This window comes from Callithrix jacchus, chromosome 14 (assembly GCF_049354715.1).
Source record: "Callithrix jacchus isolate 240 chromosome 14, calJac240_pri, whole genome shotgun sequence".
NCBI classification, from domain to species: domain Eukaryota; kingdom Metazoa; phylum Chordata; class Mammalia; order Primates; family Cebidae; genus Callithrix; species Callithrix jacchus.
The window spans coordinates 114,649,543-114,664,280 of record NC_133515.1 but is presented as its reverse complement, the minus strand read 5'-3'; the positions used below and the strand labels follow the sequence as shown (position 1 = coordinate 114,664,280).

General features: G+C 44.1%; 1 long non-coding RNA gene across 1 annotated transcript in view; it reads left to right on the top strand.

Annotated features, from left to right (window-relative positions):
• The first annotated feature begins 313 nt into the window (after positions 1 to 313).
• The window catches only part of LOC144579205 (uncharacterized), a 62,085-nt gene continuing 47,660 nt past the window's right edge, over positions 314 to 14,738 (top strand). Inside the window, exon 1 of the long non-coding RNA XR_013526243.1 lies at positions 314 to 526. This is a non-coding gene — a long non-coding RNA (uncharacterized LOC144579205). The remainder of the gene's footprint in view (positions 527 to 14,738) is intronic.

The following is a 14,738-nucleotide window of genomic DNA, read 5'->3' as shown; positions in this document are numbered from 1 at the left end:
CAGGAGGGGGTGCTCAGGCAGCAGGACGGAGCTGCAGACCCTCCTGAGCACTGAGGAGGAGCCAGGTCCTGCCCAGCAGTCTGCACTGGTGGGTCCCGAGGTCCCACAAATTAGCATTTGACTTGGCAGCAGGACCTCTCTGGCCTCTGTCCTGCAGATGTGAAACAGGTGGACCCCGCGGGAGTTCTGCAGGCTCTATGCAAAGTCAGTGGTGCAGTTAGGATGACTCACCATTCACCCAAGTAAACTGTATTTTTCACTTTTCGGTGAAACCGCTTTCTCTTATACAGTCAGAGCTGTCAGCCCACACAGCAGAGGAGAGTCTGAGGCTTTGGTTTGATGAACACATTTGTGATGGGACAGAGCCCACGGCTCTCTGCCGTGCTGGTGGCAGAGGCTTTATACCGTGTGATGATGACCTGGACGTGGAAGCAGGAGGGAGCTTCTAATGAGCGGATTCTGAGTCTCCATCCTGTCCTGGCTCGGCGCTGGGGTTCAGGTGAGAAGGTGGAAGGACGTCAGCCAGGTAAGGGCTGCCGCGATGCTGCTGTGATGCCCCCAGCTGCTCCGGCTCTGGCAGGAGCCGCGCTTTACCTGGAGGCTCCCAGCTTCTCACAGCCCCTTGCACCAGCTTTCAGGGGGACGGCAGGAGAAGCAGGTGATGGGTCCCAGACGGGATGTGGCATCAGGGTGACACAAACTTTCTCAGCTTCTGGAAAGCTTGTCTGGCATTTTGGCAGAACGTTTTTGTATCTTTGTAAAGAGACTGGTTCTTTCTTGTTCTCCCCAAGGGTCCAGTTCCTGTTGCCCTGCAGCTCATCAGCTTTGCTTCACCAGAGATGACCTTCAAATTCAGGGATGTATGGATCTGAAATCCAAGCCATGGTTGGAACAGTGATAATATGAGGAAGGACTAAGAAGCCAGGTTTTTACATTGCTTTTAGAATCGAGCAACAAGCAGATGCTTATACAATCTGGTGTCAGCCAAAATGCCGGTTTCAATAAGCAGAAAAAATAAAATACTGACTTCTCCCTACCTTTTTGAGAAAGCACTAACCAGTTACAGCGTAGTACCAGGACACGCTTATTCAGTGGCTGTGGGTAAAGGCGAGTGTGAATGTGGATGAAGGTGGTGAGCTTCGCTGCTGAGACCATTGGGCCAGATGGTGAGGGAGGCTGGCGAGACGTGCCCTCATGTGTCCAGGTTCTAGGAGTGCAGGAGACAGGCCTCGCCGCCTGCGCTCTGCAGCTGATGGACATGTGCATGCGCACAGGCTGGGAGTTCCCTTTCATCCAAAACCTAAGGATAAACTCCTCAGCCACCGGATTCACAAAAAAACGAGTTATCTTTGAGGAGGGTATTTGTAGTTTCCATTCCTCTTGCTTGCTCATGTGCTTTCTTCTTCTGGTGCCCAAATAAAGGCAGAATCCCATGCTCTGTTCACATGCAGGCCTCAGGCCGCCTCCTTGGCATCTGGCCAAATTACTTATGCACCAAAGCTGGAAATTTCATCTCCCCTGGTGGTTAGTAAGTGAGAGAACAGCACCAAGATGTAAACAGCTGGCGCTCACCTACGCACCAAGGCTGGAATGTTTCATCTCCCCTGGTGGCTTAGTAAGTGACAGCACAGCACCAAGACAGATGTAAACAGCTGGTGCTATGCTTGCAGGGAGGCTGGAGGGGGTCAGCTGCTCCCACACCTGCCACAGCGTTGCTGGATTTGGGCGGGCACATCCGGGCCCCACACCGTTCACCTGGGACACCATGTGCAATCAGTGCAGTGTGTGCTTATGGTGAAGCGGGACTAGAATGTGGAATTCCATTTGAGATTGGACTTGACACTTCAAACACCCTGATGAAGTTGTTCTTGAAGGGTACTGTGCAGTGGGACTGAGCTTTTAATTAAAGGCAGGTGGGGTCACCACCTCCTTCAGGTTAAAGTTCTCAGCTACACAGTGGAGGAGGAGGGCTCAGGAGGGAAGGAAAACTTTTAGTTTTTTTTCATTTTGGACACAGAATCTCTGTTGCCTAGGCTGGAGTGCTGTGGTGTGGTCACAGCTCACTGCTAAGTTTTAAGAGGTAAATTTCAGGTGGAAACTGAAACTCCTGATCTGTGCTGGTTACAACAGGATCTAGGGACTGGGGTCCTCCTCCTGGGTTTAGGATTCAGGGGGCAAGTCCCGGTCCAGAGGAAAAGCACCAGGCAGTGCCTTGGTGACCCCAGGGAGGGGCTGGCCCAGGGAGAGGTGTGCAGAGAAGCTTCGTCTACCGCACTGCTTTGTACCTTTCACTCCATCCATGGACATATTTTAAAGTTTGATTTTTTTTTTAATAAAAGAAAGAAAAAAGAATCAGAAGCCGTTAGGTAATAGGAATCCCAACTCTTTTCTGTAAACTTGGGCCACCTTTTCTCTTCCCCATTTACCATCATGTAAAATAAAGAAAAGCAGAGAACATGTTTTCCCATTCTTCATCTCTGCTGCAGTTTGGTTTGCTTGGTGGGCCTGGGCTGCTGCATCTATATTCCTGGATAGGCAGATGCCTCCAGACTTGATGGAGAGGTGCCAGCTGCCACGGGCTGCTCCCCACACCCTCTGTTCATCTCTGAGTGCTTTTCACAGTAGGAGGTTTCATGCTGGGGTTCATGCTTTTGCCCCGGTCAAACCCAGCTTGCTGGTCCTAGGTGTAATGCGACATTTGAATTGCACCTGCCTGGTTACAGGTTCCAACTAATGGATGCTGATGTTGACCACATCCTTCTTGGAAGCGGACCTGGACAGGCTGCTGTGGAAATTGCCATCAGGTAATCTGAGGTTAGTCATGATGTGTGATCGAAACTGCGGCTGGCTCAGACCCACATCCATCTCTTGATCCTGTCAATTCAGAAGCTCTGCACATCGCAGAGAAAGGCAGAGGAAGGGCCGCAGCAAGGAAGAAGAAGGGGGCTGGTGAGAGAAAACCTCTAGACACACGTGTATCCCTGATGGCTAGTGCAAGGACGTCCATGTGAAGGTGCTCTGTCCTGCAGCAGACACCAGCTTCTGCTCCATCTGCAGAAGCAGGGACCGTGTCTGCAGCCAGAGCAATGGACCAGGGTAAATGGCACAGATTTCCACCCAGCTCTGAGCTCTCAATAGGAAGGGAGCCCATGTCATTTCTTGTTTTTCTGGCCACCAGCACAGTCTGAGACACAGATATATCACTCATGGGTGCTGGATAATGACCCCTAGTGACATGGCATCTAAAGCCCAGGGTTCTATCACAGTCACAGGGTCCCTGCAACTTGGAAATCACCCCATGCTGACGTTTCAGGCAAGAATTTAGACAATCCATGAGATATCACGGTCTCCATAATATACTTTCGGTAGCACATTTTTCTCTATTTATCGACAATATGGTAGCCATGCTGGAAACAAATTAAAAGTATATTAAGCACCTAAAATAATACTAATGTTTAGGCATTAAAGCACATTTACTTCGGATCTGAAAAGATGAGGTAAAGTAGTTGTATAAAAGTCTCATTCAAGTGGCGCATGCCGACACCCACACCATTTACTTTCAGGAGAGAGCAGCCCTGTGTGGCTGCCTGACCATCCTGCGTGTGGCTGGGGTAGGACTTGGCTTGTGGGTGATCACAGAGACAGGGCTGAGAAGCAGATCCTAGTTTTTCTATGGACAGAATGTACGGGCAAATCACAGCTCTCTATAGTTCTCCAGAGGTGAAAAACGGAAATGGGTGCACAGGTTCTACCCACCCCACCCACGGCAAGTTGCAAGAAACGGTCAACTGTGATGTGTAAGGTCATTTTTTACTGTACTCATCTCTGAGGTGTCTGGCCAGGCATAACAGGAGGCTTTCGTGTCCCCAGATAGAAGGAAGCCACAGAGGATGAGCTCAGGAGGATGCAGATGGGCAGGTGGAGAGGAGCAGGAGGGTGGGCTGTGGAGTCAGAATCCTGGAGCGGGGAGGGGTATTCAGTCTGTGTGAGCCTAGGCAAGTTTTGTGTTCCAGCTTCCTCATCTGCAAAACAGGAGCAGGAGTCCCTATGACGTAGCGTAATTGTGTGCATGAAGTTAGGTCCTAAATGAAAAATGTTTAACCTGGTATCTGGCCTAAGGGAACACTTGCTAGTAATTTATCCTTTTTTCCAGTGCAACTGGTAGTGTGGTGTTTCTCTTTCAGGCCAGTAGCCCTGCCATAAAAGAAATTTGAAAGTATATTAAGCATCTAAAATAATGCTAATGTTTAGACATTAAAACACATTTGCTTTGGATCTGAAAAGATGAGTCTAAAACCTGCCTCAGTCATCACGCCCACCTTCACTTGCTGCACCTCCAGGAAGCAGCTGGGAGGCAGAAGCAAGAGGAGTTGTGTGACAAGGAGGATGCGTGGGAAAGGGGGCCCAGCTTGAGGGTCAGCCGTTATAAATACTGTGGTGCAGGACGTGGGCGGGCTCACCAGGACTGCGCAGGGCGGGGAGCACGCAGGAGGAAGGGCGCTGCACACGTGACAGTTTGGTTTTGGGATCACACGAAGCAAACAGATAGAGAAAGCGTGTTGCTACTTTGGGAAATTGGCAAGAAGGATGAGAATCTCAAGACGGAGTGGCAAGCCTACTTTAAAGGGTTGACCATCTATGGGAAGACTGTCTTCCCGCTGTGAGACCATGTGGGCCACGCGGACGTGCTCATGTTCCCTTGCCTTTTCTAAGCCACACCCAGGCAGTGCACACTCGCCACCCATACCTGGCCTGTCACCACCCAGGTCACCAGATTCCCAGGAGCATTCCACTCAGCAGCGGGGTCTTCGGGGTCCCTAGATGCCCTGTGCCTCTGATATTTCAAGGCCAGACACTCGAGGGCCTTGTTCTTTCTTTTTTTTATCATAGCACTAGGTTTCTTCAGAAGTCGATTCACATGAATTTGAACCAGAATTCTCAGGTTCTCTTCAACAAAGTGTCCTCGGTACTTTGCAGAAAAACACCTGTGAGTCAGCTTCCTGGATGAGCGTCTCAGTGCCTGGGAGGCCGTTACAAACGGCCTGAGCTGTTCTGGACTGAGAGGGCTCAGCTCCTCCCAGGCAGCCTTCTGAGCCCTGAGGCAGGCTGGACACAGCAGGATGGAGAATGGAAAGCTCTAGCCCGATAAGGAAACCTTAGAGAGCTCTATTCTTTTTTGGTGTCTTCTCTTTTTCTTCAGCAGGGTGTGGCAGGCAGGCTGAGGGTCCCATGTGACTCTGTTCTGGTGCAGTGCTCATACCAATGCAGTGTGCTATTTCTTCCTTTTTTTCTTCACTTTGAAAAAAGTATTTGTTTATTTATTTACTTGTGTGTATGTGTGTGCTTAGATTCTATTTTTTTATTTCAGTAGGTTTTTGGGGAGTAGGGCTGTTTGGTTACATGCATAAGTTCTTTTGTGGTGATTTCTGAGATTTTCGTGTACCCATCACGCAAGCAGTGTACCCAGTACCCATCCCCCGGCAGTGTACCCAGGACCCATCACCCAAGCAGTGTACCCAGTAACCATCCCCCAAGCAGTGTACCCAGGACCCATCCCCCAAGCAGTGTACCCAGTACCCATCCCCCAAGCAGTGTACCCAGGACCCATCACCCAAGCAGTGTACCCAGTACCCATCCCCCAAGCAGTGTACCCAGGACCCATCCCCCAAGCAGTGTACCCAGTACCCATCACCCAAGCAGGGTACCGGGTACACTGCTTGGGTGATGGGTCCACCAAAATCTGCAGTGTTTTATCTCTCCCCGCACTCCCAGGCTTTCCCCTGTGGCCCCAAAGGCCGTTGTGTCATTCTTATGCCTTTGCATCTTCAGAGCGTAACTCCCATTTACGAGTGAAAACTAACAATATTTGGTTTTCCATTTCTGAGTTACTTCACTTAGAATAATGGTCTGCAACTCCATCCAGATTGCTGCAAATGCCATTATTTCGTTCCTTTTTCTGACTGAGTAGTATTCCATAATATACATACATATACACAACATTTTCTCTATCCACTCATTGACTGAGGGCATTTGGGCTGGTTCCATGGTTTTGCAATCACGAGTTGTGCCGTTGTAAACATCATGTGCAAGTATCTTTTTCGTATAACGACTTCTTTTCCTCTGGGTAGATACCCAGAAGTGGGATTGCTGCATCCAATTGTAGTATTTAAAGGAATTTTAGTCTTCACAGAATTTTCACACAGTTTTCCTTGGTGGTTGTACTAGTTGTGCTAGTTTATATTTTCGCCAACAGTATAAAGTGTTCCCTTTTTACCACATCCATGCCAACATCGATTGTCTTTTGGATTATGGCCATTCTTGCAGAAGAGGGTATTGCATTGCGGTTTTGATTTTCATTTCCCTGATTACTAGTGATGTTGAGCATTTTTCATATATTTGTTGGCTGTTTGTGTGGCTTCTTTTGAGAATTATCTACTCATTTCCCTAGCCCACTTTTTGATGGATTTTTTTTTTTTTTTGAGATGGAGTTTCGTTCTTGTTACCCAGGCTGGAGTGCAATGGTGAGATGTCAGCTCACCGCAACCTCCGCCTCCTGGGTTCAGGCAATTCTCCTGCCTCAGCCTCCCGAGTAGCTGGGATTACAGACACGCGCCACCGTGCCCAGCTAATTTTGTTTTTGCATTTTTAGTAGAGACGGGGTTTCACCATGTTGACCAGGATGGTCTCAATCTCTTGACCTCGTGATCCACCCGCCTCAGCCTCCCAAAGTGCTGGGATTACAGGCGTGAGCCACCGAACCTGGCCGATGGGATTTTTTTTTCTTGCTGATTTGTTTGAGTTTATTGTAGATTCTGAATATTAGTCCTTTGTTGGATGCATAGTTTGCCAAGCTTTCCTCTCACCTGTGGACTGGCTGTCTACTCTGCTTATTATTTCTTTGTGCAGAAGCCTTTTAGTTTCATTAAGTCCCGTCTATTTACTTTTGCTTCTGTTGCTTTTGCTTTTGGGTTCCTGGCCATTGAGTCTTTGCATAAGCCAATGTCTAGAGGGTTTTTTTTCCCAATGTTATCTTCTGGAAATTTTATGGTTTCGGGTCTTAGATTAAAGTCTGGATTCATCTTTCACTGATTTTTATAAAAGATGAGAGATGAGGATCCAGTTTCATTCTCCTGCATGCGACTTGCTAATTATTCCAACATCATTTGTGAATAGGATGTCCTTTCCCCACTTTCTGTTTTTGTTTGTTTTGTGGAAGATTAGTTGACTATAAGTACTTGGCTTCATTTTTGGGTTCTTTGTTCTGACCCATTGGTCTATATATCTGCTTTTTACACAAGTACAATGCTGTTTTAGTGACTATGGCCTTATAGTGTAGTTTGAAGTCAGGTAATGTGATGCCTCCAGAATTATTTATTTATTTATTTTTGCTTAGCTATGAGGACTTTTTTTGGGTTGATATACATTTTAAGATTTTTTTTGTTAGTTCTGTGAAGAATGATAATGGTATTTTGATGGAGATTGTGTTGAATTTCTAGATTGCTTTTGACCATATGGTCACTTTCACGGTGTTGCTTCTACCTGTCTATGAGCATGGGATGTGCTTGCATTTGTTTGTGTCGTCTATGATTCATTCAGTCGGGTTTTTTTTTTTTTTTTTGATGGAATCTCACTCTGTCACCAGGCTGGAGTGCAGTGCCGTGATCTCAGCCCACTGCAACCTTTGTCTCCTGGGTTCAAGTGATTCTCCTGCCTCAGCCTCCCAAGTAGCTGGGATTACAGGTGCACACCACCACACTCAGCTAATTCTTGCATTTTTGGTAGAGGCAGGGTTTTACCATGTAGATCAGGCTGGTCGCAATCTTTTGAACTCATGATCCACCTACCTCAGCCTCCCAAAGTGCTGGGTATACAGGCATGAGCCACCGCACCCGGCCCCAGCAGTGTTTTGCTGTTTTCCTTCTAGAGGTCTTCTACCTTTTTGGTCAAGTATATTCTTAAGTAGTTTATTTTATTTTTGCAGCTATTGTGAAAGGGGTTAAGTTATTGATTTGATTCTCAGCTTGGTCACTGTTGGGGTATATTAGGGTCACTGATTTGTGTACATCATTTTTATATCCTGAAACTCTGCTGAATTCATTTACCAGTTCTAGGAGCTTTCTGGATGAGTCTGTAGGGTTTTCTAGATATATGATCATGTCATCAGCAAACAGCAACAATGTGACTTCCTCTTTACTGATTTGGATCCTTCTGTTTTTTTCTCTTGTCTGCTTGCTCTGGCTAGGACTTCCCATACTATGTTGAATAGACGTGGTAAAAGCATCGTTGTCTCGTTCCAGTTCTCAGGGGAAATGCTTTGAACTTTTCCCCATCCTGTACAATGTTGGCTGTGGGTTTGTCATAGATGTATTTTATCATCTTAAGGTATGTAGCTTCTATGCTGATTTTGCTGAAGGTTTCAATCTTAAAGGAATGCTGGATTTTGTCAAATGCTTTTTCCTTGTCTATTGAGATGATCGTGTGATTTTTGTTTTTAATTCCGTTTATGTGGTGTACCACATCCATTGATTGACTCGTGGATGTTAAACCACCCTTGCATCCGTGGTATGAAACCCACTTGATCATAGGAAATTATCTTTTCGATATGCTGTTGGATTCAGTTAGCCAGTATTTCGTTGAGGAGTTTTGCATTTATGTTCATCAGGGATGTTGATCTGTAGTTTTTTTTCTATGTCCTTTCCTGGTTTTGGCTTCATCAAATGATTTAGGGAAGATTCTCTTTCTTTATCTTTTGGAATAATGTCAGTAGGATTAATACCAATTCTTTGAATGTCTGACATAATTCAGCTGTGAGTCCGTCTGGTCCTGGACTTTTTTGTTGGTACATTTTTAATTACCATTTCAATTTTGCTGCTTGTTATTGGTCTGTTTGGAGTTCCTATTTCTTCCTGATTGAACCCAGGAGAGTTATACATTTTCAGGAATTTATCCATCTGCTCTAGGTTTTCTAGTTTATGCATGTACAGGTGTCTGTCGTACCCTTAAGTGACCTTTTGTGTTTCTGTGGTATCAGCTGTAATACCTCCCATTCATTTCTAATTGAACTTGTTTGGATCTTCTCTCTTCTTTTCTTGGTTAATCTCACTAATGGTCCATCAATTTTATTCATCTTTTCAAAGAACCAGCTTTTTGTTTCATTTGTCTTTTGTATTTTTTTTTTGTTTCAATTTCATTTAGTTCTGCTCTGATCCTGGTTATTTATTTTCTTCTGCTGGGTTGGGTTTGGTTTGTTCTTGTTTCTCTAGCTCCTTGAGGCATGCCCCTAGATTGTCTGTTTGTGCTCTTCCGTTTACTGCTGTGAGCTTTCCTCTGAGCACTGCCGTTGTGTCACTATTAACATTCAGTTCAAATAATACTTTCATTTCCCTCTTGATTTCATTGTTGACCCAATGATCATTTGGGAGCATGTTATTTAATTTCCATACATTTGCACGGTTTTGAGGGTTCCTTTTGGAGTTGATTTTCAATTTTATTTCACTGTGGTCTGAGAAAGTATTTGCTATAATTTTGATGTTCTTAAATTAGTTGAGACATGTTTTATAACCTTTCATATTGTCTACCTTGGAAAATATTCCATGTGCTGATGAATGGAATGTATATTCTTCAGTTGTGAGGTAGAATGTTCTGTAAATATCTGTTCAGTCCATTTGCTCTAGGATAGTGTAAGTCCATTGTTTCTTTGTTGACTTGCTGTCTTGATGACCTGTCTAGTGTTGTCAGCGGAGTATTGAAGTCCCCACTATTACTGTGTTGTTGTCTATCTCGTCTCTTAGGTATAGTACTAATTTTTTTTATCAATTTGGGAGCTCCAGTGTTAGGTGCATATGCATTTGAGATTATGATTTTTTTCTGTGGGACTAGTCCTTTTATCATTATATAATGTACTTCTTTGTCTTTTAACTGCCGTTGCTTTAATGTTTGTTTTGTCTGATGTAAGAAAAGCTGCTTCTGCTTGCTTTTGGTGTCTATTTGCATGGAATATCTTTTTCTACCCCTTTACCTTAAGTTCATGTGAGCCTTATGTGTCAGGTGAGTCTCTTGAAGACGGCAGATGCTTGGTTGGTGAATTCATATTCATTCTGCTGTTCTGTGTCTTTTAAGTGGAGCATTTAAGCCCACTTACATTTCATGTTACATTAAGATGCGAGTTACTATTCTATTCATTGTGCTATTTGTTTCCTGAATGCGTTTTTTGTCGTTGTTGTTGTGTTGTTATTTTGTAGGTTCTGTGAGATTTATGCTTTAAGGAGATTCTATTTTGGTGTATTTCAAGGATTTGGTTCATGATTTAGAGCTCTATCAGTTCTTACAGTTCTGGTGTTGTAGTGGCAAATTCTCTCAGCATTTGTTTGTCTGAAAAAGACTGTATCTTTCCTTCATTTATTCATTTATGAGGCTTAGTTTTGCTGGATACAAAATTCTTGACTGATAATTGTTTGTTTAAGGAGGCTAAAGATAGGGCCCCAATCCCTTCTATATTAGCTTGTAGGGTTTCTGCTGATAAATCTGCTGTTATTCTGATAGGTCTTCTTTCACAGGTTACCTGATGCTTTTGCCTCACAGACCTTAAGATTTGTTCTTTCATCTTGACCCTAGATAAGCTGATGACTATGTTCCTAGACAATGATCTCTCTGCAATGATAATTTCCAGGTGTTCTTTGAGCTTCTTGTATTTGGATGTCTATATCTCTAGCAAGGCTGGGGGAGTTTTCCTGGATTATTCCCTCAGATATGTTTTTCCAACTTTCAGATTTCTCTTCTACCTCAGGAACACCAATTATTCTTAGGTTTGGTCATTTAATACAATCTCAACCCTCTCGGCAACTTTGTTTATTTTTCAAAACATTTGTCTTTGTCGGGATTGGGCTAATTCAAATGCCTTGTCTTCAGGCTCTGACGTTCTTTCTTCTACTTGTTCAGTTCTATTGCCAAGACTTTCCAGTGCATTTTTTACTTCTCTGTGTCCTTCGTTTCCAGAGCTGTGACTGTTTTTATTTATCTTTTTCACTGGGTGCTTTTTCATTCACGTTTCTCTGGTGCCTCCTTGCTTGGCTTAATACTCAACCTTCTGAATTTTTTTTTTTTTTTTTTTTTTTTTGGCGATTCAGAGGTTGCATCTTGGTTTGGATCCTTTGCTGGTGAGCTAATGCGATCTTCCGGAGGTGTGAAAGAACCTCGTTTTGTCATATTACCAGAATTGTTTTTCCGGTTCCTTCTCATTGGGTAGACTACGTCAGACGGAAGATCTGGGATTCAGGAGCTACTCTGCATTCTTTTGTCCCACAAGGTGCTCTCTGGAGGTGGTGCTCTCCTCTTTTGCCTGTGGATGGGGCTTCCTGAGAGCTGAGCTGCAGTGATTGCTATTTCTCTTTTGGGTCTAACCACCCAGTAGAGCTACTGGGCTCTGGGCTCGTACTGGGGAGTGATTGCAAAGAGTCCTTTAATGCGATCCATCTTCAGGTCTCCCAGTCATGGATACCAACACCTGCTCCAGTGGAGGTAGCAGAGGACTAAAGTGGACTCTGTGAAGGGTCCTTGGTCCTTGGTTGCATTTTTGTTAAGTGCGCTGGTTTTGTGTTAGTTGGCTGCTAGCCAGGAGGTAGTGTTTTCAAGAGCATGTCATCTGTGGTAGTATATAGGAAGGATCAGGTGGTGGGTGGAGCCATAGAGCACCCAGGGGATTATGTCTTTTTCTTCTGCTACCAGGGCAGGTAGAGAAAGACCATCTTGTAGGGGCAGGGTTAGGCATGTCTGAGCTCGGACTCTGAGGTGGGGTTTGCTGTGGCTTCTGTGGGGGACAGGGGTGTGGTTCCTAGGCCAATGGAGTTATGTTCCCTGGGGGATTATGGCCATCTCTGTTGCGTACACAGGTTGCCAGGGAGTGGGCGAATACTGGCAGCCAAGCCTCACCTAGCTTTTAGGCAGCCCACAGCCTGAAAGTCCAGTTTCGCTCCTACTGTGCACCCCACCAAATGCACTGAGTTTATTCCCAGCCATCCAGTTAGCAGGGCTGAGAACTTGCCACAGACTACAAGCCTTCCAGCCGAGAAAGCAAGCAGACTCACAGTTCCTCGGCTGTTCCATGGAGCCTGCAGCAGCAATCCACCTCCTTCAAAGGGTCTATGAATTCTCTAGGCATTCCTGGTATGTTTCTGCTGTGGTTCTTGGAGCAACAGTTCACAATGTGGGTCTCCACCTGCTGCTTTGTCCATCCCAGTGGCAGTTGCAAGTTAATTCTTCCTCCTGTCTGCCATTTTTCTTATCTCTCCTGCTCCTGGCTTCCTCCTTCCATCCGTGTGCTGTTTCTACAAAATCTTGATAGTGCTGATGTGAAAAAGTCAACTTATTTCAGAAATTTGTAGACATCTGCGTAAAGGATGGTGTTTTAGTTCTGTCCTCTTCATTTCCCAGGGACTTCATTTGTTTTTTATGTCTTTTGTCACTCTCTACATTTTGGGAGAAAATAGAGGAAGAGAAGGATGTGCTGAGGAGAGTAAGCTACTCCAGATGAGTGGACATGAGCGTTGGAGAACAGCAACTGCTGAGCTCAGAGAGAGCATGCTGCCAGGAAACATCTTTTCTTCAAATTGAGCGTTTATTTTCTTTTGTGGACTTTCGGCTAAGCAAAGGTTCCCAGGCTCTCTAAGCAATTTGCAGATCGGCATTTGGTACCTAGAACAAGATTCTAAAAATTGTTTAAATGGGGTCTTTGCAGCTAGGGGAGATTGTCACTACCTTCAGTCCTTGTGTGCATGTGTCTAGACTTTACAGGGTTACATAAATAATTAGAAGTCTAAAACAATTGTTGGGTGTTTTAGAATCTGTGAAGTAAATATAAAAATTATTCTCTGCTTGCTGAACTTAGCTTAAGTTCTAAAGTTCCACCGTTATGCCCACCAGCTATCATGAGAAGAAGACGGATGCAGAGATAGTTCTTCATAGAGCCACACTGGCTGGCAAAGCTTACTCAGAGGCCTCTGTCAACTTCTCCACCCCTGTCTTGCAACACACAGCTCAGTGTTTCCAGATGTACCAAGTTTCATGGTTTCTTATTTTCCCCACCCTTGGTCTGCCTCCTGCTAAACCTGGAACTCTTTCTAGCTATGTCAGGTCCAAGAGAAACATTTTATGGCTCAAATGGGAGTGATTTGTGGCATGTGTTAAGCATCTTTGCCATGTCTATTATGATATAGTTTTAAAAGATGAGAATCACAAAGGTCCCATGAACACATTATTGAGCTGGTAATTTTTGAACTCTCACGACTCCAAAGCAAACCATATCTGTTTGTTTTTGTTTAATTTTCTGGGTTTTATATAGAGCTCCCATAAATAAAACGTTGTGCTTTGAGAATGTGAGGGCATGAAAACAAATATAGTTTAGCCAACAGCAATACCTCATATTCTAATCTTCAGAGTGGTTTCCCAGGCACCCTAAATTTTATAGTAAAAAAATTATTCTGGGGCTCCAAATATGTTAGTAACATGGAAATATATTACATATATTACATATTACATTTTGTGCAAAATCTTGTTTTATTCCACAATCAGCAAGAGCATGGGCCTCTTACCAGTATTGATAGCATGTGACTGCAGTTGGTGCCCTCTGCGCTGGTTGTGGCAAAGTTCTCAGTTTATATCCTGATTTATCTGTAGGCTGTAAGTAAGCTTGAGAGATAGTTCTTCTCATCAGTGACACATATTGATGACGATGTGCCCATGACCTGTATCCACAAACGTATTATGTTTAGACATACTTGTGGGTTGATGACGAGCAACACTTTTTAAAGGATCTCATTCTTTCCCTGGGATGTTTTTGGGATGGCCACATATAAACATACAAATATCCCCATGTATTTTCATTACCATTAATTTTTCTCAGCAACACTATGGTCCCTATCTATGTATTGATTCAATAGTAGACATGAATGAGAATTTTGGTTGCCCAGGTAGAGGGCTGTAATTGATGAAATACTGAAGATCTGCTTTTGAAAGAAGGGGAAAGGTAAAGGATGGCTAAATATAGTAAAAGAAAAATAGGGCTCCTCATTATTAGAATGAAAGCTTAGGTAGGTGATGTAGGATTACCTGAGAAAACACGTCATCTGTCAAAGATGGGAAGAAGTCTTAGACATCAAACAATCTCAAACAAAATCACCCACTAAGCAAAACTTAGGAAAGTTTTTTTTTTTTAATCAAAAAGGGGGCTTAACAGATTTTTTGACAGATACGTAATGTGAGAAATTTATCAGGCAAAAAACATTTGGACTAAATTGGAGGTGGGATAATCAGAGGAAAGTATAATTAGTCAACTAATTAAACAGTATTCAGTGAGATAGTATATCAGTTAATTTTGGTCAGGTAACAAATGACTTCAAAACTTAGTTGTTAAAACAATAGTCATTTTACTTAGCTCACAATTATGTAAGTTATATGGGTGGTTATTCAGCTAACATCTGGTGGGCTCTCTCATTCAGTGGATAGTTGGCAGGTCTGTTGGTGGCCAGGGGCTTGCTAATGTAGAATGTAGAATGGCCTCACTTAGGAGTCTGGTGGTTGGCAGGACATTGGCCAGGGGTTAGCTGAGTATTTTTATTTGTTCAGAATCTGTTTATTCATTTATCAGGATAGCTTAGCCTCATTCACATGCCAGTCTTAAGATTCCAAGTTGGAAATCCAACCATATCAAGAATTATGTTAATTGTAAATGGGCCAAAAATTAC